Source organism: Pinus tabuliformis, chromosome 9 (assembly GCF_031772625.1).
Source record: "Pinus tabuliformis cultivar Carrire ecotype Pingquan chromosome 9, CPIR1, whole genome shotgun sequence".
Classification (NCBI taxonomy): domain Eukaryota; kingdom Viridiplantae; phylum Streptophyta; class Pinopsida; order Pinales; family Pinaceae; genus Pinus; species Pinus tabuliformis.
In genome coordinates this window covers 872109186-872135231 of record NC_142307.1, presented here as the reverse complement: position 1 = coordinate 872135231, position 26046 = coordinate 872109186, and the positions used below count along the sequence as shown (strand labels likewise).

General features: G+C 41.1%; 2 pseudogenes across 1 annotated transcript in view; both read left to right on the top strand.

Moving 5' to 3' along the window:
- Positions 1-26046, top strand: part of LOC149151555 (serine carboxypeptidase-like 50 pseudogene) — a 185618-nt pseudogene that overhangs the window by 85674 nt on the left and 73898 nt on the right. The gene's annotated exons all lie outside the window — the stretch shown is intronic.
- On the top strand, positions 130-2124 carry LOC149151558 (serine carboxypeptidase-like 50 pseudogene; annotated as a pseudogene).

Genomic DNA, 26046 nt, shown 5'->3' with positions numbered 1-26046 from the left:
TTTGACTGTCAACTATTTCCAAATGATATTTCTGAATCACAATGAATAAACTGCACGGCTCCTCTGATTCAATGTACCCTAAATGTGGATATCTTAAGAGTCTTTGACTGTCAAATATTCCCATGTTTTTAACTGGAAATTCGAGTGGACTACCAGGGAAAAAAACAACCACCATGGGCTACGATTCCAAGAGAGTATCTAAAGGTTGCCCATGGAGCAGACATCCGTGACTTTTCCCTGGGCATTGACCACCGAAAACTTTTTATGCGCTCATATACAGTGTAGAATAGGGCCGGCTCTTGAATCCTATATTAATCCCGCTGGTATTCTCTTTCTTGGAGGGGAGCTCCTATCCACGGTTCTATTGATTATAGACTGAACATGATTGATGCATCTCCCACAGACTGTCAACTTGCCAAGGGTTTAATCAGGGTTTGAAAGTTGATAGAAGGCAGGCAGGTAAACAGATTGTGCTGCTTGACGATGAAGCTGCGCGGTAGAAATTCCATTGCAGTTGCAGTAGCAGCTGTGGTGGCTGTGCAATTCATAACAATAATATTCTGGGATGTGGCGGCGGTGGTGGGCATGGAAACTGGAGCGTTTCCCAAAGAGGCACTGCCGACTGAATCTGGGTATCTGGATATAGAAGGAAAGAGCGGCGCTCGGATGTTCTATGCATACTACGAGGCCATCTCCCCTAAAAAACAGCTGTCTGATACTCCGATTCTTCTGTACTTGCAAGGAGGTCCAGGCTGCTCTGACATGATCGGAAATTTCTACGAATTAGGGCCCTGGATAGCCAGTGACAGCCCAGATCTCGGTTTGAATCGGAATCCTGCGCCTTGGAATCGTGTGTTTGGGCTACTGTTCTTGGACAATCCTGTTGGAAGCGGCTTCAGCATTGCCCCCTCCAAGGAAGACATTCCTACCAACGAGGACGAGGTTGCCAAGGACTTGTATGCTGCCCTACAGGCGTTTTTCGCCCTGAATCCCCTGTTTCGCAAACGCCCATTCTATGTAACGGGCGAGAGCTACGCGGGAAAGTTTGTTCCTTCTCTGAGCTTGTACATGCTCAACCAGCTGGACAATAATGGGGTATTGCCATTGCGACTGGATGGACTGGCCATCGGCGATGGATTGGTCCACCCCGTCGTGCAGGTGCAATCTCACGCCTCTGTTGCATACGCCGTGGGGCTTATCGATGCTCAAGAAAAGAAGCACCTCGAAGCTCTGCAGCAGGAGGCAGTGAACCTCACCTGCCAGAAGAAATGGCATCATGCCCACATTGCCAGAAGTCGTGTTCTCAAACACCTGAAGAACATTTCAGGCGTGGCCACTCTGTACGACATCAGGAGGACGGTTCCCTATTACACCTCCGGGAATGGAACCAAATACCTCTCCTTGTTCGTCAATCAGCCTGCTGTCAAAGAAGCCCTTAAGGTGGATGGCCATATCAAATGGGCGGCCTGCAGGGGGTCGGTGGCCGACAGATTAGGCGACGACGTGATGAAGAGCGCTAAGTGGAAGGTGGAAGCCCTGGTACGGCGGAGGCCAGTCCTGTTGTATAATGGCCAATTCGACCTCGAGGATGGCGTTGTCTCCACCGAAAGCTGGATTTCTGTTCTGGATTGGGAGGGATTGGACGACTTTCTGGCTTCCGAAAGAAGTGTTTGGAAAGTGTCCACCAAGCTGGCTGGGTACGTCCGCTCCCACTCGAATCTCAGCCATGTCGTTGTGGCACGCGCAGGCCATCTTGCTCCCGCTGATCAGCGTCTTCATACACAGATTATGATTGAATCCTGGGTCAGCAGAGGATCGCCCTCCACAGGATCAGTTGTAGAGCCTTCTGGGATGAATGCAGCGTGATCACAAAAGAAACAGAGGGCAGCCTCCAGGTGAGAAATTGACCTTGGCTGTCTCAATCTAAAGGGTTGAAGAATAAAATATCAAATTGTCAAGGTGCAACCGTTTTCTAATAGTATATGCATCCTTTAATAAATTTGCATAACTTTTGCAAGTATATTGACCTTGGCTGACTCAATCTAAAGGGTTGAAAAATAAAATATCAAATTGTCAAGGTGCCACTGTTTATACATCCTTTAATAAATTTTGCAAGTGTGAATATTTTTGGTTTCGTTTATAAAAAACGTATTTCTTCGATTATACAAATTTTACAATCCAAGGTACCCTCCAAGAAAAGCTATTTCCAATTCAGAGTCCCCTTAAAGAAATTTTTTTTCCCTACAGTCAAAGTTTGTAGCCATGCACTATGAACTATTTACTTACTCTTTGCTCTTGCAACTGAGAATATTGAGTTGAATGCATGCATTTGAATCGCAACCCGAACTATTTTTTTGACAACCTTTAAATGCTTGTTAGTCATTTTCACTGTTTATGATAGCTGAGGCATATTATTTTATGATTTCTATTTGGATTTTATTCGTTCAAATCAAACAAACAAAACAGCATTTAATATATGTATTGATGTTACGCATTTCATTTCATTCACAGTATGATATATATTACCGTGTATATCTGACCTATATTTAACTGTTATTTTTTATTTTTAAATTAAATATTAGATCTGTGTTAATTAATATCACATATCAAAGCACCTGAGATAGATACATTATATTTTTCATTAACATTGCTGGTAATTATAAGTAATTTATCTGACTGTAATCATATTATTTTATAAATTAAGGTTTATTAAAATATATAAAATAAAAAATTAGATATCATTTTTTGGGATTTAAGTGTGTTAAGAAAGTCATTCATCTATGATCATTTTCATGAGAGGTAGTTGTAATTGGTTAATTTTTCATAATTTTTTAATAGTCCACTTAGCACTCATTGCATTGGTAATTTCTCATGATTTTTGAATAGTCCACTTGGGATTGAAATGAGTGAAATGAATCATATAGCATCAATCATATAGTCCACTTAGCACTCATTGCATTGGTAATTTCTCATGATTTTTGAATAGTCCACTTAGCACATTGGGTGATGCTCACAAGGGTGAAGAAGTGGGATTGAAACTAGTGAAATGAGTCAGATAGCGTCAATCATCACTTCCAGGGCTTGCACTCGGTAACCAGGACTTCCTGGGAGGTCACCTGTCCCAAATCGCCTCTGGCCCAAGCGCACTTTATTGTGGAGTTTTCCCCACAATCAAGCCCACTTAGCTTGCTACCCCATTTGCAAAACCTTGTATTGTGCTTGATGAACCATTCAAGTAGAGCTCCCTTCACTCTTATGTATTTAAGTATTGAGGGTCTTTAGTAGGGCATTATGTTAGATATCCTTTTTTGGGATTCAACTGCTTTAAGAAAGTCATTCATCTATGACCATTTCCATGAGAGGCCATTTCGATGAGAGGTAATCGTAACTAACTAATTTCTCATGATTTTTGAATAGTCCACTTAGCACTCAATTTCTCATGATTTTTGAATAGTCCACTTAGCACTCGTTGCATCGGGTAATGCTCCACTTAGCACTCATTGCATCGGGTGATGCTCACAGGGGTGAAGAAGTGGGATTGAAACTAGTGAAATAAATCACATAGCATCAATCATCACTTCCGGGGCTTGCACTCGGTAACCAAGACTTCTCGGGAGGTCACCCATCCCAGATCGCCTCTAGCTCAAGCGCTCTTAACTGTGGAGTTTTCAATTACTAAAATCTGCATATTTTTTTTTTTTTTTAACATGATTTTCAAATGTATTCCATTATCTTCATACCCATTTGATATTATTTATAAATTTATGAAATATTATTTATAAGATTATAAGTGTTAATTTGGTACTTGACGGACAAATTTTTTCCATTGGACAACCTACCTCATTAAGAAAGACCTCTCCTAGCCCTTGGTAGAATTTAATTTGATTGAGGAAAAATATAATTTTATTATGGAAACCCATATGTGCACAAAAGGAGAGGTCAACCTTGAAAGGAAATTGGACACCCTTGGATGGGTGTAAATACAAGTCAAGTGACCCTCATTTGGAGATAATCATTAAGCATCTCCTTCTTCTCTCTTCTTTGGTTTTGCTCGCACATGTTTGAAGTGGTTCGTGGAGATTAGTTCTTACAAGTCCGAAATTGCAAGGTTTGAAGCTCACACGTGCATATTAGGGTTTTGGTTTACAGTCGCAAGGTTGTCACAGGAAATTCTTGGTTGTAGCCGCACGCATACAAGCCTCTCTATGCGACTGGAACACTTCAGCCGCACACATGATCATTTCCTCCATGCGGCCACGTTCTGAACCCAGCTCATGTACCGCTTTAATGGGCGAACAACCCAACCCTTGGAACGTACTACCGCCCCAGGTGGCGAAGACCCGACATCGAGGTATTTTGTCTTCTTCGGACTCCTACCCATTGGTGTAGTTTCGATCAGGAACCTATGGCCCGAGACTTAGGGTTTCTAGTGACAATTGACCGCACTTTTGAATAGCTGATCGTAATTTTGAACAATTGATCATAGGCTTGAATGTTACTCTGATCAATATAATTGTTGGGCTCATCTCTTGGATATTGTTTAGTTGATTTTGCTAGAAAGTTTTGTTATTGAAGAATTGGATCATTGTACTCTCTCTTTGCTGAACATTTTATGACAACCTAATAAGAACAAGAATTTGAAATGGTTTTCCCCCTTGTGGGGTTTTGTCCTTGTCTCCGACCAATCTTGGTGTCTCTATGTGGGAATGTTTTTCTTCTATTATTCCTTTATGTTCCACTGCATTGATAATGATATTGTTCTTTCTATATAATTACTAACAATGTTTAAATGTTATGGAGTGAATATGATGTAAATGATTTAATGCAATTATCTAAAGCAAATAACAATATTGCCCGAAGAAAAATTAACATGGTATCAGAGTTGGGATGAAGAAAATTTATGTCAAGACACCATTGATGGAATCAAGTGAAGATGGTAGAGACCTAAAAGAATCATAGAGTTTGAAGGAAACCCTAGGCAATCTGGTTATTAGGGTTTGATGGTTATCTTGAGGTTAGGGTTTGGAATAAACCCTGGAGTATGATAAAGGCTTGAGTTTTGAAACCTTAGTGAGAAGTTGTTATAGCAATTGAGACAGATTCAGTGTAACCCTAGATGTGTTAGTCTCAATTAGACCTGGTTGCTGATGAAGAAGATTGAAAACCTATGGATAATGGACAGTCATAACTTTTCAAGGCTAGCTCAAGAGGGAGATGGTCACTTTTCGTTAAAGATGAGATGTGATAAGCAAATCCTTCTTGAGGATCATATCTAAGGCGCAAGAAAAGAGAGCTAGTACAGAAAGAGGAGAGCTGGTGCTAGAACAGGAAGAGGTACCCGATGAAAGTCTTTGCAAAATTGACAAAGTAGGATAAAATCTAGAAATGACAAATAAGTGGTACAAGTTGCAAAGGTATCTGAATATTACAAGGTATGTATGGTATATTGTTTTAGTGTTATGATTTAGCCGCAATATTGGGTGGCAAGTTAAGCCCTAAGGTATGACGAGAATATCACCTTCATAAATGACTCATGCATGCATATGAAAGTGAGTTTGATTTTTGGTTCATGTGATGTATTGCTATTTAGTAAGTATCTTACATTTATTAAACATGGTGGATTTCTTGATTTTATAAAGCAAGCTAGAAACATTGATTTTTGCTATGTGGTAACCTTGATGATAATAGATCTTCTGATTATCTTCTTGAGCTAGATGCCTTGACTTTATGGTTTAGTAATGTGATAAAGAAGTGATGTTGTGATTATGATCCTTGAAGTATGAAGATTCACTTGTCCTAATTATGTGACACTAATTTTTAATGAATGATTGATGACACGTTCATATGTGACAATGAAGCAACTGATGATGATTTGTCATAACTATGATGTATATATGTCTGTGAACCTGATATAGTTTGACTTAGTGATCTGATAATTTTTTTGCATGACAATATTATGATAGAAGGATGATGTCTGAATTGATGATGATTGAAAATGTTTCTCATTCAGAGGGAGAGACTCTTGAAGAGATCCCAACACCTATTATTATTTGTGATAGATGTAAAGACAACATTTCTTCATGGCATTCTACAGGAAGAAGTATATGTTGAGCAATTGTCGGGATTTGAAGTAAACGACAGAGAAACTCATGTTTGCAGGTTGAAGAAAGCATTTTATGGTTTAAAATATCCTCGAGGCTGGTATGCCCGCATTGATAGTTACCTGATGAAGCTTGGATTCACAAGAAGCAGTGTTGACTCCACTCTCTACTTCAAGGTGGTTCAAGGTATGACTTTGATTTTGGTTTTATATATTGATGATCTATTCTTAACAGGTAGTGGGCCTTTAAGGATGGAGCGTAAGAGGGAGTTGGCGTTTGAGTTCAAGATGAAGGATTTTGGTATGATGCACTACTTTCAAAGATGTGAGACTGCATGAATAAACCGATGATGACTAGGCAAGAAACATTATTAATAGGAAGAGCAAATCTACATGTTTCTTTAGCATGGGATTTGTGATGATATCTTGGATGAGTAGGAAACAAAAGTCTGTGGCTTTAAGTATGATCAAGGCAGAGTATATTGCTGCTAGCATGGCTAGCTGTGAGGCAGTTTGGTGGAGAAATATCTTTGGAGAACTGTGTGAGCAGGTCTTGGATACAATAGTGACATTTTGTGACAACAAGGGTGAGATCTGATTGGCAGAGAATCTCGTATATAGCTAGGACAAGGATATCTTCACGTATTGAGACAGTGTTGTTGTGGTCATTGCCTTTGTGAGAGGAAGATAGGATGAATAAGGTATTCTTTTTATGACATGTATTTGCTCTAACATAATATTTGATTTGATGTCATGTATGAATAGGAAAACAAAGGACTATTGCTCAAAACTCTTCAGTGAATTGTTTAAGTCGATACCGAATACAAGCACTTTGATATGTTTCTAATCTTCAGAGAGAAGCATGGATTAATGGATGTGACCCTCCTGGGTAAGGATCTAGGCTAATTGTGGACACTGAGTTAGCTCTTCCCCCTTGTCTGGTCTCCCAGGGTGAGGAATTGGGCTGTAGAGCTCCTGGGGTTGAGGGACCTCTAGATTTGATAGAATATACTCCAATTAGCATATATCTTTCCCACCCATCTGGCCAATGGGTGTTGATTGCTTGAGTTAGGCGTGATCCTTACCATTTATGGCAAGTGGCATCCCACTCAACCTAGAGATGCAGATGTTCTACCACTGACTCTTAAGGGTCATGTTGGGAAGATCAACAAAGTTTCCAGGGTTGTAGCATTGGGCTCCCTGCTGGCAGAGTTTCTCGAGTTGTAGCATTGGGCTCCCCCCTACCAGAGTTTCCTGAGTTGTAGCATTGGGCTCCCTGCTGGCAGAGTTCCCCGAGTTGTAGCATTGGGCTCCTCGCTGGCAGAGTTTTCTGGGTTGTAGCATTGGGTGTTGGTAAAGATTTTCGGGTTGTATCATAGGCTCCCTGATGGATAGAGGGTGGTAATTTGAGCTCCCGTACGATGTCAAATTCTTCTTCTTTCAAATTCAAGAGTGTTCAACATATGAGCAGAGATGAGTGGATATGAGTAGAGATGAGTAAAGATGAGTGGATATGAATAGAGATGAGTAGAGATGAGCTGAGATTATCAGTGATGACATTGAATGATGACAAGATACTTGTGATGGGACATATGTTGTAGTCGGTAATTTCTCCCTACCTGAGAGGGAGTGTTAATTTGGCAGCTTAGGGACAAATTCCCTCCATTGGACAACCTTCCTCATCAATAAAGACCCCTCTTAGCCCTTGGAAGAATTTAATTTAGTTAGCTCTTCCCCCTTGTCTGATCTCCCAGGGTGAGGAATTGGGCTGTAGAGCTCCTGAAGGACCTCTAGATTTGATAGAATATACTCCAATTAGCATCTATCTTTCCCACCCATCTAGCCAATGGGTGTTGACTGCTTGAGTTAGGCGTGATCCTTACCATTTATGGCAAGTGGCATCCCACTCATGCTAGAGATGCAGATGTTCTACCACTGACTCTTAAGGGTCATGTTGGGAAGATTAAAAAAGTTTCCAGGGTTGTAGCATTGGGCTCCCTGCTGGCAGAGTTTCTCAAGTTGTAGCATTGGGCCCCCCCCTACCAGAGTTTCCTGAGTTGTAGCATTGGGCTCCCTGCTGGCAGAGTTCCCTGAGTTGTAGCATTGGGCTCCCCGCTGGCAGAGTTTTCTGGGTTGTAGCATTAGGTGTTGGTAAAGATTTTCGGGTTGTATCATAGGCTCCCTGATGGATAGAGGGTGGTAATTTGAGCTCCCATACGATGTCAAATTATTCTTCTTTCCGATTCAAGAGTGTTCAACATATGAGCAGAGATGAGTGGATATGAGTAGAGATGAGTGGATATGAATAGAGATGAGTAGAGATGAGCTGAGATTATCAGTGATGACATTGGATGATGACAAGATACTTGTGATGGGACATATGTTACAGTCGGTAATTTCTCCCTACCTGAGAGGGAGTGTTAATTTGGTAGCTCAGGGACAAATTCCCTCCATTGGACAACCTTCCTCATCAATAAAAAGCCCTCTTAGCCCTTGGAAGAATTTAATTTGGTTGAGGAAAAATATAGTTTTATTATGGAAATGCACATGTGCACAAAAGGACAAGTCGGCCCTAAAAGGAAATTGGACACCTTGGATGGCTATAAGTACAAGTCAAGTGACCCTCATTTGGAGATAATCATTAAGCATCTTCTTCTTCTCTCTTCTTTGGTTTGGCTCACATAGGTTTCAAGTGGTTCACGGAGATTGGTTCGTACAGGTACGAAATTGCAGGGTTCGAAGCTTGCAGGTGTAAATTAGGGTTTTAGTTTGCAGCTGCAGGGTTGTTGTTGGAAATTTTCAGCTGTAGCCACACACATACAAGCCTCTCTGTGTAGTCGGAACACTTCAATTGCATGCATGATCACTTGCTCCATACGGTCAAGACCTAGGATTTCTGGTGCATGCTTGAATGTTACTTTGATTAGTATAATTACTGGGCCCATGTCTTGGATATTGTTTGGTTGGTTTTGCTAGATAGTTTTGTTATTGAAGAATTGGGTCATTGTAGTCTCTTTTTGCTGAACATTTTATGACAATTTAATAAGAAGAAGAATTTGAAAGGGTTTTCCCATTTGTGGGCTTTGCCCTAGTCTCCGACCAATCCTAGTGTCTCTATGTGTGAATGTTTTTCTTCTGTTGTTCCTTTATGTTCCACTACATTGATGATGATATTGTTCTTTCTATATAATTGCTAACAATGTTTACATGTTATAGGGTGAATATGATATAAACAATTTAATGCAATTATCTAAAGCAAAAAACAATATTGCCCTAAGAAAAATTAACAATAAAACCATAATTAGTTGTCACCTATGCAACAAAATAAATGTTTCATTGTAATCCATAGTCAATACTTTCTAATTGTGAGTACCCTTTCACATAAGAACATGCTTTATACATTTCCATTGATCCAAGAATTTTCTTTGACTTTGAGAATATGTAGAGGAAGAACCACAATTAACCGAGTCCCGTTGTTTATGAAAAAATTATGTATACCATCGAGAGCTTCATGTTGTTTATAAAATAATTATGTTGTTTATGAAAGAAATATGTATACCATTGAGAGCTTCCTGTTGTTTATAAAAGAATTATGTTGTTTATGAAAGAATTATGTATACCATTGAGAGCTTCTTGTTTTTTATAAAGAATTATGTATACCATGTTCCCTCCGTCATTAGGAGTTAGCACATCCTAAACCATTCTTCAAATGCCACCCTTTCACAAAAGAACATGCTTTATGCATTTCCATTCATCCACGAATTTTCTTTGACTTTGAGAATATGCAGAGGAAGAGCCACAATTTACCAAGTTCCGTTGTTTATGAAAGAATTATTTATACCATCAAGATCTTCCCTCCATCATGAAGGGTTAGCACATCCTAAACCATTCTTCAAATGCTTATGGCTACAACATAATTTCACTGCTTGTCTAACCTTTATGGTTCAATCTTGGATTCTTCCATCATATTACTTGCATAATCTTCATGTATTTCCATGACAATTTCTTCACCATCTTCCACATTCCTCTAAAAGATAAGATTCATAAGTTGAAATGTGTGTCATATAAAGATTCTTAATAACTTCTACTCTAGTAAATTGGCAACCAGGGCAAAACTTCATGTGGGTCATCTTATTCATGGCTAATAATATTTTTATTAGATTCCTCTCGTCGAGAGGTGTAGGATTGATATAAAGATCATCCAATTCCGATAAGTATTCATGGAGATATGAATTTATTTTGATTATGGAATTATTATCAAGCCGACCTACAACTCATGTAGGCTCAGAAGCCCAACAGTCGCATCTATTCACCCACCAACGTTGTGTATAAATATAAGAGGACTTTTCCTCATTTGGAATCACTTATCTTATCACATCTCTCTCTCTCTACTGCGCAAATATGAGTCTCTTCTCTACTGCGCTGAAATGGGTCTCTCTCTCTCACACATGTGAAGCCGGAAGCTGTTGAATTTGAAGCTGCAACTGCAGAAGTAAAGATTGACTTGCGTGGCCTAGAAAATCTCCTCTTTGGAACTGCGCTGTAGGTTCATCTGAACCTCCTTTGAAAGCCGCAACTTTTGGTGGTGGAATGAAGTCAATCCGACGAACGGTTTGCAAGATATCGACTGCCCTAGTTTGAAGCCGGAAACTGCTGAAACTGAAGCTGCAACTGCAGAAGTAAAGATTGACTTGCGTGGCCTAGAAGATCTCCTCATCTGAACTACGTTGTAGGTTCATTTGAACCTCCTCTGGAAGCCGAAACTTTTGGTGGTGGAATGAAGTCAATCCGACGAACGGTTTGCAAGATATCGACTGCCCTAGTTTGAAGCCGGAAACTGCTGAAACTAAAGCTGCAACTGCAGAAGTAAAGATTGACTTGCGTGGTCTAGAAGATCTCCTCATCTGAACTGCGCTGTAGGTTCATCTGAACCTCCTCTGGAAGCCGAAACTTTTGGTGGTGGAATGAAGTCAATCCGACTGTCGGTTTGTGAGATATGGTCTGCCCTAGTTTGATAATGAAGCCGCTAATGCTGATGCTACTGATCTAGGGTTTGCTACTGCTGATATGAATCAGATTTATTGTACTATTTCTCTCTGCTGAATTATTGAAGATAAAAGAAGATTTGATCAAAGGGTTTCCCCACACATTGTGGGGTTTGTCCCTGGCTAGCCGCCACATCTTGTGTCTCTTGTCTTGGCTTGTTTTCTGTCGATCGTTTAATGTTCTATCTGCACTTTACTTTATGTACATGTGATTGCTAATCGGTGGAATATAATAAGAAAAAGAAGTAAACTATTATAAGCATAGAACATACCATAACTTAACATGGTATTAGAGCTGAGGTGAAGACAAAGCCCGAGAAAGAGCAAGAGCAATCATTGAAGAGAAGATTGGCAAGGCTATCCTAAAAGAACTATGGGGTCCTCAACACTCTTTCCTGTCGAAGACAAGCTCCGTGAGAAAGCTGACTATCACGGATGGAAGATGTCTATCGATCTAACCCTTGAAGATCAAGGAGTGCTGGACCATGTAAGAGGCAATATTGTTGAGCCTTCATCAAATGCATCTGCTGCTGCCTGGAACAAATGGAAAAATGGAGAAGTCAAAACAAAGAAGATCATCCGGGACTCTATCGACAAGCGCTTGGTGGCCTACATCTCCGATCTAGACACCTCCAAGGAAATCTACGACATACTGGTGAGTTTATTTAAAGTTAATGATGCAAATCAAGTTTTGTTCCTTAGAAATAAGTTTAGGGAAATCAAGAAGGGTAAAGATGAAAGTATGCAAGCATACCTCTTAAGAATCACCGAGATCAAGAACGATCTCCTATCTATTGGGGAAACCATTACTGACAGAGAAATAGCACTCACAACTCTCGGAGGATTACCATCTGAATGGTATGTGTTCAGTACTACTCTTCTGAACAATAATGTAATTCCTAGTTTCGAGGAATTAATGGCTAGATGCATTCAAGAACAAACAAGGGTAGAAGAGCAGGAAATTCCCTTGCCTAAAGGTCCTCCTGCTGCTTTTTCTTCTCATGCTAAGAAAAGAAATAATTCTGGGTCTAAATCGAAAAGAAAGGCTGGATTTAAGGGTGGAAGAAAAGGATGATGTTTCATTTGCAATAAAGCAGGTCACTATGCAAGGGAATGCCCTGATAGAAAGGACTCTCACCGTGACGATGATCAAAATCCCTCTCATGGTAATCGAAGGAATGGAAAATTCAACAACAAAGGAAAAAGGAGAGCTGGGAATCAAGGAAGAGGACAAGCATTCAAGAAGGCTAGAAATTCCAGGATGTATTAAATGCACCTGACCTCAAAAGGAACCTAGTGTCCATCTTGGCAATGGAAGACAGAGGCTACAAGGTAGCCTTCAGCAATGGCAAGGTATGTATATGGAAAAATAATGTTAAAGATGCCTTTACTCTTGGGTTTAGTGTTGATTCATTATATCAGGTCGATGGAAGTCCGCTAGGTGTCATGTCTTGTGACACAACTCTTTAGTCCGAACTTTGGCATCGGAGGTTTGCCCACCTTCATTACAAAGCTCTACCCGATGTAAGACAGATGGTAACAGGGATGCCCGAATTCCAAGTAGATAAAGAAGGTGTATGTCCAGGATGTGCCAAAGGAAAGCTCAAAAGGGGACCATTCCCCTCAAGCCAAAGCAAGACCTCCGATATATTACAATTGATTTACTCAGGCATACCTGAGGTTGTCATTAAGAGGGAGACTACTGCACCACATACTCTTGAGCAGAATGGTGTGGTGGGAAGGAAGAACCACATGATGATGGACGCTATCCGGGCCATGCTACATGATCAAAGACTTCCAAAGTTTCTATGGGCTGAAGCTGCAAACACTGCCGTATATGTACAAAATCGATGCCCTCATCAAGCATTGGGTTCCAAGACTCCTGAAGAAAAATTCACCGGTAAGAAACCTGATGTTTCTCATTTTAAAATTTTTGGAAGCCCTGTATACTTTCATGTGCCGAAAGAGAAAAGAAATAAATTGGGAGCATCTGGAAAGAAGGGAATTTTCGTGGGCTATGGTGAAAATACTAAAGGCTATAGAATCTATGTAGCCAGTCAAAGGGAAGTCATAATTAGTCATGATGTCACCTTTGACGAAGATATGGCTCTCAGCAAGGTGATCAATCTTCTGACTTTGAGGAGCTCTCAAGAAGCCGACACCAGGGAACCGAAAGAAAAGGATGATGAATCAATGCCTGATGTAGAAGAACCCGTGGATCTGATTGATCCTCCTCCATATGAGCCTTCCTCTTCTAGGAAGAGGCCTTCATGGCTTAAGGGGTTACTTGATGATGCTGAAGGACATGCTGCACCCCGAGGAACCTTTCGTGAAAGTAAGAAACCTAATAGGTATCAAAGATACCTGACCATCATGAGCACGATCATACAAAATGAGCCTTCGTCATTCTTAGATGCCGTCAAGCATCAAGTATGGAAGGATGCTATGACTGAAGAATATGAGTCTATCATAAAGAATGATGTTTGGGAAGTAGTTCCCAGACCCCAGGACAAGACTGTTGTTACTTCCAAATGGCTTTACAAGATAAAGCATGCAGCAGATGGAAGCACGGAAAAGTATAAGGCTCGTTTTGTTGCTCAAGGTTTCTCCCAAAAGGAAGGTATAGACTATGATGAGATATTTGCACCTGTTGCCAGATATACGACCATCCGCTCGATCATAGCCCTTGCCGCTTCACAAGGATGGAACCTACATTAGATGGATGTCAAGAATGCGTTCTTGCATGGCTCGATCAAAGAAGAGGTCTACGTGGAGAAACCTGAAGGATTTGAGATTTATGATCGAAAATCTCATGTATGCAGGTTGAAGAAAGCTCTCTATGGGCTGAAGCAAGCACCCCGAGCATGGTATGAGAGGATCGATAGCTACTTGATGAAGCTGGGATTCACTAGGAGTGAAGCCGATCCTAACCTTTACTTGAAGGTTGAAGACGACAAGCCTCTCATACTGGTATTGTATGTGGATGACCTCTTTCTAACAGGTGCAGACCCTCTCATTCACAAATGTAAGAGGGAGCTGGCCTCTGAATTTGAAATGAAAGACCTAGGACTGATGCACTCCTTCCTAAGACTTGAAGTGTGGCAAAAGCCAGGAGAAATTTTCCTATCTTAAGGAAAATATGTGGTGAAGATATTGGAAAGATTCGGAATGGTGGACTGCAAGCTTGTAACTACTCCGATGGAGCTTGAATTCAAGAAGTTAAGCGGTAGTGCTGTTGGACCTGTTTTACGAAATGCTACCAAGTATCGGCAACTCGTTGGAGCATTAATGTTCTTAGTGAACTCCCGTCCAGATATATGCTTTGCAGTCAACACGTTGAGCCAGCATATGGTTGAACCCCACCACATACACTGGATTGGTGCCAAGAATCTGCTGAGATATCTTCGTGGCACTATCACTTATGGGTTAAGATACATTGCGAGAGATGTGAGACTATTTGGATACACAGATGCTGACTGGGCAGGCAATGTGGAGGACCGTAAGAGCATTTCCGGGTGTTGTTTCTCCTTGGGATCTGCTTCAATATCCTAGATGAGCAGGAAACAAAAGTCGGTGGCTTTGAGCACCGCCGAAGCAGAGTATATTGCTGCTAGCATGGCTTCTTGTGAGGCAGTTTGGTTGCGAAAGCTCTTCAGTGAGTTGTTTGGATTCACATTGGATACCACTGTGATCCTTTGTGACAACCAAAGTGGGATTCGTTTGTCAGAGAATCTCGTATTCCATGATCGCTCCAATCATATTGATATCAGATACCATTATATTCGAGATATGGTGCAACGGGGAGCTATAAGGCTCCATCATATCGGTACAGATGAACAGGTCGCCGACATTCTGACAAAACCCCTTGGGAAAGTAAAATTTCTGACTTTACGTGAACAACTTGGAGTTGTTCAAAGACCCTCCAATGAGGGTCATGTATGATGCAGTGAGCTCCGAGAGCTCCAGGGGGTGCGGGGTGCTTCTTGGAGCAGCATATGAACACAGGATTATTCACTATCCCCTGGTGGTATACATATACACCCCGTGGCGACATTGTAGCAGGATTGATGTGTTCTCTTGTGAGGCCTGGATTGATGTGTTCTCCATGGCAGCCTGGATTGATGTGTTCTCCATGGCAATTGTAGCAGGATTGATGTGTTCTCCTGTGAGGCCTAGATTGATGTGTTTTCCATGGCAATTGTAGCAGGATTGATGTGTTCTCCTGTGAGGCCTGGATTGATGTGTTCTCCATGGCAATGTAGCAGGATTGATGTGTTCTCCTATGAGGACAGGATTGATTAGTTCTCCTGTCGAGGCATCCTACCCATGCAGTCTGGGACTCATGGGAAGTACCTCTCATCTGATCAATGAGCAGGGAAATGAAGTTAGGGACAATAGTAGCACTGATGGACGCATCATTGTAACTACCGTACTCCCTACGCTAGGATGACCTCCATTGATCTGGGATCAATGATACTGGTCTGGGACCAGTGGTAGGAGTTGTACCATACTATGACGCTGACTTCAGGTCGGTTGAGACTGGTCTGGGATAAGTGGTACATACTCTGAGACTAACTTTGAGTCAGTGGAGGATGGTATTGGTCTGGGACCATTGGAGTTGTACTCACTATGACACTGACTTTGGGTTGGTTGAGACTGGTCTGGGACCAGTGGTACATACTCTGAGACTGACTTTGAGTCAGTATGATACATCCTCGATCATTTCTTCTTCTTCATAATTCAGACAAAAGCAGAGTAGAACAGAACAATGCAAGAGCAGAGCAGAACAAAACAAAACAGTACAGATCAGTGCAGGGCAGAACAAGACAAAGCAGAACAGGAAAAATAGAGCAGAGCAGGGCAAGGGTCAGGCTGTACAAGGCAGTGCATTTGATGGATGAATAGTAACGACCGATAGACAGATTGCAGATGAAGTTCTCCATGGTTGAGAGGGAGTGTTAAAATTGGCAACCAGGGCAAAACTTCATGTGGGTCATCTTATTCATGGCTAATAATATTTTTATTAGATTCCTCTCGTCGAGAGGTGTAGGATTGATATAAAGAACATCCAATTCCGATAAGTATTCATGGAGATATGAATTTATTTTGATTATGGAATTATTATCAAGCCGACCTACAACTCATGTAGGCTCAGAAGCCCAACAGTTGCATCTATTCACCCACCAACATTGTGTATAAATATAAGAGGACTTTTCCTCATTTGGAATCACTCATCTTATCACATCTCTCTCTCTCTACTACGCATATATGAGTCTCTTCTCTACTGCGCTGAAATGGGTCTCTCTCTCTCTCACATGTGAAGCCGGAAGCTGTTGAATTTGAAGCTGCAACTGCAGAAGTAAAGATTGACTTGCATGGCCTAGAAGATCTCCTCTTTGGAACTGCGTTGTAGGTTCATCTGAACCTCCTTTGAAAGCCGCAACTTTTGGTGGTGGAATGAAGTCAATCTGACGAATGGTTTGCAAGATATCGACTGCCCTAGTTTGAAGCCGGAAACTGCGGAAACTGACGCTGCAACTGCAGAAGTAAAGATTGACTTGCGTGGCCTAGAAGATCTCCTCATCTGAACTGCGCTGTAGGTTCATCTGAACCTCCTCTGGAAGCCGAAACTTTTGGTGGTGCAATGAAGTCAATCCGACGAACGGTTTGCAAGATATCGACTGCCCTAGTTTGAAGCCGGAAACTGCTGAAACTGAAGCTGCAACTACAGAAGTAAAGATTGACTTGTGTGGCCTAGAAGATCTCCTCATTTGAACCGCGCTGTAGGTTCATCTGAACCTCCTCTGGAAGCCGAAACTTTTGGTGGTGGAATGAAGTCAATCCGACTGTCGGTTTGTGAGATATGGTCTGCCCTAGTTTGATAATGAAGCCGCTAATGCTGATGCTACTGATCTAGGGTTTTCTATTGTTGATATGAATCAGATTTATTATACTATTTCTCTCTGCTGAATTATTGAAGATAAAAGAAGATTTGATCAAAGGGTTTCCCCACACATTGTGGGGTTTGTCCCTGGCTAGCCGCCACATCTTGTGTCTCTTGTCTTGGCTTGTTTTCTGTCGATCGTTTAATGTTCTATCTGCACTTTACTTTATGTACATGTGATTGCTAATCGGTGGAATATAATAAGAAAAAGAAGTAAACTGTTATAAGCATAGAACATACCATAACTTAACAAATTTTAATATTTTTTTTAAATAAAAACTTCAAACTTATAACTTTGACAAATATATATAAACACATGAAGGACTTGGCTTGTACTTGTACTTATTCAAACATTGGATATACATTTTTTTTACAATAGAGTTTCTTATTCTCATTTTCTTTATGATTTCTTTCCAATTAGAGAATGGGTTTATTGAAGATAAGAGGTGGTGTTAGACTTTGAATACCTTGCATTTTTTGAACTAGATGAGAAACTATTTCCTTTTGGGTTTGGATTTTTAGATTTCACAATACCACTCCATTCCACCCAAGGGGTTTTCACCCCAAACTATTGGCAAAGGAGAGGGATACACTTATTTCATATCCACATAACACCCTTAAATGGAGGGTTAGAAATTTTCATTGATGTTGTAGGTGTCAATCTCCCCAAAGACTCTTCTTACATGCTCCATTTAGACATTTTCATTGATGTTGTAGGTGTCAATCTCTCCAAAGACTCTTCTTATAGTTGCCTCTAGACATTTATTCTCCATTGGTTGTTGTTGATTGGATTTATTACTTTTAAAATTTTACCTTCAAGGGACTAGAGATATTGTACAAAATCCTTTAGATTATGTTTCTATTAACAAAATTTGCATCAAAAGGTTGTGCTCTCATAATCAGAGCTATGGGACCAACAATAGTCTCCATAATATATGTCATGATTAGGTAAAGCTCTACTCATGTCAAATTCTACACATAATTTGGTAGATGTGACGAATTCTTTGTTAACCTGACTAAAGCCTATTTTGAGATATTTACCATGAATATTTTTTATCTCTATTGAAATTTGTTGTGATACCAATAGATGGGGAGATTCGATAATGTCACCTAGGTTGGCATTGTAGAGACAAACATTTTAGCCAAATTGAACTCCAGAAACCATAGTTTGAGGAAACTACTAGTGTTATCCCAACCCTTTTTCTAGGATCAATCTTTTACCATTGGAAGTATTAAAAATGGCAATGAAAAGACCTATAAAGCAAAGGTTAACCATCAATTTTTTACTATTTATTACTAAACCATTTGAAAAGATCTATAGAAGTTAGCCACTTCCCATTAGATTTGGGAATGATAATGTAGTCTAATTAGTGTTTTATTATCTCATCAACCATTGATAAGTAAATCTTAAACTTCAATATAACTTTTTCTACAATAAAAGCACCTAATTGACGACTCTTAGGATCCAAAAGAGATGAGGATTTTTACAAATAGTTTTTTGAAAGAAACGGATACCTTAGGAAGAGGTCTCACCATTGCTTTGCACCGCTCAATCAAGACAAAGCACCATTAATACTAGGGTGGATTTCTTTTGCTTGTTGTAATGAACGAGGGTGCATGCCTTCTAGCTACCCACCATAGAAGATCATTTTTTTATGGACAACCGAGGTCCCTTCCTTATCTTTCGTTTTTGCCTCAATGTTGGACACAAAGATTGAGCTCTCTACCATGAGAAGCTGGTGATCATATAGATGATTCTAACAAAAATCCATGCACCCTTTCTATTTTGAAACCAATTTTTATTTTTATTTTTTTAACCGAAATAGTAGTACTTATATTCATATAAAAGCATTGTGCAAGAGCAAACAATTGAACCTACGTAAGTGTGTACAAAATGAGCATACTAAAAAAAATGTGTGCAAACTTTGAATATGGCTTCTCCCTGATTTTGCTTTACATCAAAAATACCATTCCAAGTTCTTCTATAGGTGGTTTTTGTCAAAATAGACCTCAAAAAACCACACAACCCATAAATACATAAAACATATTACTAATTTGTACTACCTTGAGTGTCTGGGCCTTCATAAAGAGGAGGGTTTAAGTCTTCAATTTCCATTTGCTTCTTTTTTTGTTGGATAATTTCTTCTTCAACTTGCCTATAGTGCTGAGAGTTCCTTGAAACCAAGTTATTAGAGGTGAGAGGCAAGATATCCATACACTGTGCTAGAAACATAGCTAAAAAATTATTGCATTTCACCTCCAAGGAGTCAGTTCATTGGTTGTGCATTTGCAAGAGGCTCATCACCTTTATATTATGAACCAGTGCTACGGGGGAGGACCCCCTCCCTCCCCTCTCATTCCCACCCTTGAAGCACACTCCGAATGGAAGCTCTCAGGGAGCAACCCTGGGAGCGCGCTCCCACAAAAAAAATTCACTCCCTAGCTTTTCTTCGCAAAAAAAAATTCGCAAAGATGTTCCAAACACAACTTTTTTCAAAGAAATAATATTTTTTTAAAGGAGCAGCCTAATATTCAAGCCTAAGGCTAAATTCTTAAAGTAAAAGTGATCTCCTTTATCTTTCATTTTCATCCTTTTACTTAAATTTTTAAATTACCATGAAATGACTTTGGATGTTTAAGAGTGGTTTTGACCTCATTGGATTTCATATGGAGAAAGTCGAATTTTAGATCTTACTCAAAATCCAGCAGACTGATCAGTTTTTTAGGATTTCAGGATTTGGGGGATTGCAATATTTCCATTGGATTTTGTCATGTACTTAGGTATGCAACTCGTATTTAATCAAGAGCACTAATCTCTCTATGTATATTAATGTTAGTGACATTGGTTGTCGAACTCTTCTATCAAGACCCTACTAGAAATGTACCCATCACTCAAAAAAATCTTGACTTCACATGCTATGTTTTTTCTATCTTATGTTAATGCTTAGATGGTGATATTAATGACAAATATCCCAAGATAGACAATGATTTTGATAATATGTAGGTATTTGTTGTAGTGTGATTTTTTGGATGCTAGAGGCCATCTAGAGCCTGTTTGTTGATGTATTTTCGGTTCCGAAATGGATTGCACTCGATGCTATTTTGGTTATGTGCATCCTTACATGTTATATACATGAGAACTTGTAATTTGTGGACCCATGGTTGATGAAGATTATAACTACTATTTGATTAATGTTATATGGTTTAATCCATGTTTTTATTCTTTGTATAACTAATTCATCATTCTACATGCTTTTGTTAACATATATGCATCAAAATATATATTATATAAAATCGCTCTCGATTCGCTCTTGACTCAGAAGCTTCTGAAAATTGTCGCTCCCCGCTCTCCCTTTTGCTTCTACTCCCACTTCCAAGCAACCTTATTATGAACCACATTGACTTGTTCCAACCTTGTCAACTCAGAAATAATGGCCAACAGAGCTTTGCTATTTACAAGAATTGTCTCTTCCTACCTTCACAAGACTTGGTAGACTCACTTCTACCCCATCCATCTCTATCCTGTCTGATGGACACGCCCCACTATAAAGAAAACTATGGGAGCAATTAGTTGCGGATTGAAGCCAAACAATACACAAATTTAAACTAGATTGCCTTTTTTTCCAATACCAAAATAACAGACATCAATCTACAGGCCGAAATTCATTCATTCCACTTAAATCCATGAAAAGGAGCCTGAAGAACCAATGGGACCTGAGTAAATGATTTCCTAAAACCCACCCAGTGGGCCTTACCTTGGCTGGGAGTAAAAAGCATGGAGGATGGCGACCACAAACAAGCCAACGACCTCTTCCGCTACTTGCAACCAAGACGCGCCACTAGATCCAACCCTTGTCTGTAATCAAGCTTAAGTTTGCAACATTTTTACCTTTTGGTGAAATCGTATTTCCCTCATCTCATTTATATTTTATCTTATGTTTTCTGCTGCACCAAACTATTTTTAAGTTTGTTTTCTTTTATTCAATGAGGCAATAAATTTTCTTTCATGGTAGTTTGTTATCATAATGGAATATATATTGCGAGGGTTGTAATGTGTTGTAGTTAGGCATATAATTATAGGTAATGATAAAAGGATACAATGGTTTCTTTGTACGGTTTCATATTTCTTGGTCTCTATCCTTTGTCTGTGTATTTATTTGCTTGTCCTTTAAACCTCAACATCCCTATCTGGTGATTATTTTAGTTCCATTTTTCCTTCCTTTTACCACGGAAGCTTTTCATTTCCTTGTTTAAACTTTCATGAGAGAGCTTTTCCTATTTTCTTTCTTGGCCATTTTAATAATTAGAGATAGGATTTGCCATGGGACTAGAGGTTGTTATATTCGAACATTACAAAATTTTCCTAGTCAAGCGACGTTCTTAACTAATAAATCTGCCCTTTTATGACTACATGGTAGCAAAGAAACCCATGACTTTTTGGCAATAACTTGACTTGATTGTATTGTACATCTTAGAAATAACTTGACTTGTACTGTACATTTTAGTCCCTCTTCGATGTTCAAGTTTAGGAATTGCAAATTTGTATCTTCTTTCTTCATCGGTTGGAGACTCATTATCACGCCCCTACACCTGCGGTAGTCTTTCAACCGCTTATAGCGAGGTGCGGCACTACCAAGCGTTTTCTTTTCACCAATACTTACGATTGTAGACTACGCCTAACATTCCACTTATCCTACTTAGTTTGTGTTTCACAACCAAGTATTATAAATGTGTTCCTTTATACAAGTGAAAGCCCATAACATTCACATAAACATCATTATACAAGAGAAATGCACAACAGTATAAAGGGAGGGGCAACTTCCTGCAATATGAGTTTGCGCGAATCAATATATTATACAATCTTCAATGCTACAAAGTTTTACAAGTTAAATCTTGGGAAACCCCAAATTTACACTTAGCCAATTTTCAACTTCGGCAAACTCGGTTGCCCAGCTCGTCGGCACCTCCGCACGACTCACCAACCCTTCGTTAACCTTGTTGCACGATCATGTTGTTTGCCCAACTTGGGCACGCCTCCAAGTCACCACACACGGGTGCCTCTAACCGAGACACACCTCCGTTCACAATCTCAACAATTCACCAAAAGTCACATCGTGCACACTTGCACAACGGGCAGGCGCTCACCCAAGTCACCCAAGAACCCGTGCCAAGTCGTCGCACAAACCGGGCGCTCACCAATGTTTCACCGTTGGTTGTTCCTACACATCACTCGGGCGCCACACACTCCGTGCACGCCTTTCTCCAATCGGCGGGCGACCCTGCCCGCGCCCTTCACCCAAAACCAAGAAACGCGACTTAGCTTCGTGCAGCCTCGCCCAAGAACAGGTGCATCACCAAATTGCGCCTTCCTTCTTTGCGTCCACGCACTTAGACCTACGCCTTTCTCCTTTTCATGAGTGAAGATGCTTGATCGATGAGCGATGGTGAAATGTCTCCATTGCAAGACTTGTTTATACGGGTGGCAGGGCGAGTTAGCTCACCCGGCCGACTCGTCCTCCACGCCTTACGCACCCACACTTCTCCGCAATTCACCCCGTCAGTTTTGTCTCCAAGTTTGGTCAGCCCGTGGGTGCTTCTCCACGCTCCCATGCCTATAAACAGCTCGCCCTCCTTTCATACATATGCATTATAACGCCATCGCATAAGTCTGAGCTCGCTCTATTATCGTTTCATGATGTTCCAACCGCGCACCCTCTGTCGGTCGGGTCGCACTTTGAGCGAACGCGTTCAGGACTGCAGGTCCTTACATCCTCCTCCACCTGAAGTCGTTGTCGTCCTCGACAACATACCATCTTGGTAGCCATCCACCAAGATCATCAATATATGTCTCATCCATGATGTCAACTCCTCCACATACTGCAAACATCCCTGCAACATATGTAGAACCACCGTCTCCATCATGTCTCGTCCCAGCGACCATCTGTCACCAAGATCACCATACCAAGGTATACACACCACCGGTATGTCATACATCAGAAATCATCTCAATCCATGATCATCGATCACCCTGTCACAATCTCCACATGTTGTTCCCCATCATGGAATGTTGGTCCTTCCATCCAAGCTACATGCTTCCTGCAACTTGTCGTGTCGACCTCATCATGTGTCGTCCTCATGTGAACTGTTGCCATGATACTCCAACAAATGCTAACACATCTCTGCACACTTCGCGACCCCATGTCTGAACTAGTTGGGTAGCTAATCCAACCGTCATGCACAAACCATGAGAGTGAACATCCTCATGCCATCATCAGTTGTTTCTCAGAACACGCTGTCACATCCTCAACTCAATCAAGAATCCATCTCCATATAAGTGTAAGCCATGCTCAGGTCTATGAAGTAGCCCTCATCTCATCTGCAACATGATGTCCATGATGTCTGGTACCAATGTGCTGCATGAAATCGGCCACATCTACCCCCATATCATCATCCATATGTGTATATCTTCAATATGAAGAGACCTTCTCATCAACTCGACTCTCGATGTGCCACATCCAGGTCCATGAAGCAACCTCCATCATATCTGCAATGTGCCATCCCTCAAGTCTGCCATAGAAACAAGTATACACCTATCTCATCTATCCATGTGCCGCCCGTGATCATAGATCAATCAGCTCCCATGTGCCAAAAGTGGTTAAGTCTCGGCTCAACCCATGCCTAAGTGTTGCCACTAAGGCATCATCATCGTTGTAACTCCATCACTCCAAAGTGTCTCATATCGATCCTCCACATCAAGTCACTCTTTCAAGCCATTCCCATACATGTACTTGAAAGTATGCACCCCATCCTGCATCAAAGTCTCTGACCTCAGCTCCCCAATGCATCAGATCCTCTAAGTCCACCATATATGAAGTCCCTAAAAGTCACAACCTCATGTCATCATGAGCTCCATGAGTCATCTCCAACCAACATCTCAGCAAGCATACAAGTCTCGGCCCAAAGGTCTCTGCAAGATGCCTCAGCTCTCCATGTAGTAGGAATGCTCCATAGTCTGCTCATCTGCAACATGCTATCCATGATGTCTGGTACCAATGTGTTGCATGAAATCGGCCACATCTACCCCCACATCATCATCCATATGTGTATCTCCTCAATATGAAGAGACCTTCTCATCAACTCGACTCTTGATGTGCCACATCCAGGTCCATGAAGCAACCTCCATCATATCTGCAATGTGCCATCTCTCAAGTATGCCATAAAAACAAGTGTACACTTGTCTCATCTATCCATGTGCTGCCCATGATGATAGATCAATCAGCTCCCATGTGCCAAAAGTGGTTAAGTCTCGGCTCAACCCATGCCTAAGTGTTGCCACCAAGGCATCATCATCGTTGTAACTCCATCACTCCAAAGTGTCTCATATCGATCCTCCACATCAAGTCACTCTTTCAAGCCATTCCCATACATGTACTTGAAAGTATGCACCGCATCTTGCATCAAAGTCTCTGACCTCAGCTCCTCAATGCATCAGATCCTCTAAGTCCACCATATATGAAGTCCCTAAAAGTCACAACCTCATGTCATCACGAGCTCCATGAGTCATCTCCAACCAACATCTCAGCAAGAATACAAGTCTCGGCCCAAAGGTCTCTGTAAGATGCCTCAGCTCTCCATGTAGTAGGAATGCTCCATAGTCTGCTCACAACTCCATCCAAGTCCATGGCCTTGTTGTATAAGAGTGCACAACCTCTCCATCGACTCATAAGTAAAACATGTCCATGTCACAACAGCAAATCCACCTGCACAACATCCCTGCCTTGGCACTCCTCATTGAATGCCCATAAGTGACACCTCTACAAGTGCTCCTGCACAATGTCCCTGCATAAGAATTCCATGCTCCATGTCTCCAACCTGATGTCCATGACAAAGTTTCCCATGTAGTCCAACCAAGTAGACCCATCACAACAATCGGTCATCCTCATCCAAGCCTGCAATCTTCGATTTAGTGAACTCGGTCACCCAACCATATCATCATCACATCACGAGTCCCTTCCATCATAGCTCCCCCACTAAAGGTTCCACCAAGACTTGCTCTTGGTCTTGGCCATGAGAAGTCCACCCAGGTATCATCATACCTCAAGTGTGTGCCCTCCAATCTGTCCATGAGTCATGTCGGGCACTTAACCAATTCTCCATGTGGCTAAAGCATGACCCAATCTTCCGCAACGATCATCATGTTCCTCCCTTGTCATGGGCCTTTGTACCTTCTGCCACAAGGTCACAAACAACCCCAACAAGTCCTGCAACAATCAACAATCCTTGCTTCTCCATACAAGGTCTCATCATAGACATCCATGGTAAGATCCTCCCTTGCATCGGCAAACTGATTTTTCTCTTCCCTGCATATGGTCCATCCACCAAATGCTCAAGTGAAACATAAGTATCAATACTTACTTCATCATCATCAAGAGGCTCCTCCATGTGTGTACCCTCATCCATCCATGTCTGCACGATCCCGGTCCAACTTGATCAACCTCAAGTTCATCCTCCATCGTTGTCACATTTGCAACATCCTCAATCATCACGACTTCCTCTTCCTTGTTAGCACAATCTGCAACTTCATCTTGCTCCATTGTCCAACCAAGTTGAAGAAGTTCGCCTTCAACATTCTTTTCCAAGACTTCAAGTTCCTTTCGAATCTGGGGATTCTCTTTTTCCAACCGCTTACACCTGTATAAGGTGAGCAAGAGTTTCCCTTCGCATTCTTCCAAACTTGCCATACCTTATCGTTCAGCTTGGCCCAAGCACTAAGTTTCACCTCTGCTAAACCTGTGTCACCATTCACCTGAATCACCCTCATGTTCCACCTGTTACCTGCAAAACTTGAGCTCCCTGCCAAGTCTTCGGTCTTCGTAGGATCAGCTCCTTGATTCAGTTCACCAAGTTTCCTGCAAAACTTGGACCAGCTCTGATACCACCTGTCATGCCCCTACACC